Source organism: Schistocerca americana, chromosome 3 (genome assembly GCF_021461395.2).
Source record: "Schistocerca americana isolate TAMUIC-IGC-003095 chromosome 3, iqSchAmer2.1, whole genome shotgun sequence".
Taxonomy (NCBI): Eukaryota; Metazoa; Arthropoda; class Insecta; order Orthoptera; family Acrididae; genus Schistocerca; species Schistocerca americana.
The window spans coordinates 302,489,558-302,491,080 of NC_060121.1; the positions used below are offsets into that span (position 1 = coordinate 302,489,558).

Genomic DNA, 1,523 nt, shown 5'->3' on the forward strand with positions numbered 1-1,523 from the left:
CTACATCTTCAAAGTGCGAGCCACCACCCGCGCTCTCTATCGGTCAATCGCGGGACCGGAATTGATCGTCCTCCGGCGGAAGCGCATGGCACCACTCATCCACTGAAGAGAGACGCTGCAGATCGAACACCCGAACGGGACAACGGCAGCCACATTGGATAGATTTCGGTTCAAATGGTTCAAATGGCTCTGAGCACTATGGGACTCAACTGCCGTGGTCGTAAGTCCCCTAGAACTTAGAACTACCCAAACCCAACCAACCTAAGGACACCACACACATCCACGCCCGAGGCAGGACTCGAACTCGCGACCGCAGCGGTCGTGCGGGTCCAGACTGTAGCGCCTTTAACCGCTCGGCCACTCCAGCCGGCAATAGAGATCGGCCTCAGTCAGAATGCGCTCCAGTTTCATTAGTGAGCATCCCCTAAAAGATATCCTACGTCACGGAATTTTATCTCGCACGCAGTTATGTCTTGGAGGCGGCTAAAGATAGGAATACGTCGGCTCGACGGATCTATAAAGCTCTCCTAGGCTGTCCACCTAACTGGAAATACGGATGCAAACGGTCGTCTGGAAGCAGGTATGCGCTAACATTAGTAGTCCATTCCTGCCATCGGACATGCGTGTCACTCGGGAGCATAATTTTTCGTAGTCCGGATTGCGATTGCGACCGCGCTGTCCTGACGATTTTATTTATTCATTTATTTTTAAAGGCAAAACTAACAGTAGCCTGGCGAGGAATTCTCAGACGACATGTTTTTAATGACGCGCCACACAAAACAGACGTAAATAAACACAGTAATTGACACAAAGGATTAAGCACCGACATAGAAACCCTCACAGAAAATACAACACACCATGTAAACTAACGATGTCCACTATACGGAAGGCTACGGCGGAGTGGAAGACTAAGCACGTCCAAGAAAATAAATCTGGGACGGGTCTCTTGTAGATCCTGCTGTCATTATTTCTTACGTTTGAACGGTACAGTAAATGTTCGAGGAACCTATTAATGATAAGACCTAAGCAGCGTCGACTCCGTGGCGCAACGGCAGCGCGTCTGACTGCAAAGCAGAAGGTTGCGTGTTCAAATCACGTCGGGGTCACAATGACATTTTCGTTTACGAAAGCCATAGGCGAGTATGTCAGTTTAATCAGATACCGAACGATTACGGAGAACGGACGAACAGAAGCTGCTTGAAAAAGGCTGCTAGTGCAATTTTCGCATTCTGACATTAAGGTGAAGCCGACGACTCGCATTTTCTCCAGGCGCGAAGTGTCCAGTATCTTTGTTGTTTATATCGTTTATCGCTAATACCTAAACGAGAATGATTACGCAATATTTTGCACGATTAGAAGTCTTTAGCAAGGCTGAGTATAATATTGGACTGCAGATCAAGAGGTCCCCGGTTCAATCCTGGGTGCCCCCTTCATTTTTCAGTATCTCAAAAATATTGACGATTGTCGCTATTAGTTGCAAATACATGTTTATGATGTACTCAGCAAGCCATAACGAAGGCTTT

General features: G+C 47.6%; 1 non-coding gene across 1 annotated transcript; it reads left to right on the top strand.

Moving 5' to 3' along the window:
- Positions 1 to 1,034: 1,034 nt before the first annotated feature.
- On the top strand, positions 1,035 to 1,106 carry Trnac-gca. The gene has a single exon. It is a non-coding gene; the product is annotated as a tRNA-Cys (tRNA).
- The last annotated feature ends 417 nt before the right edge of the window (positions 1,107 to 1,523 follow it).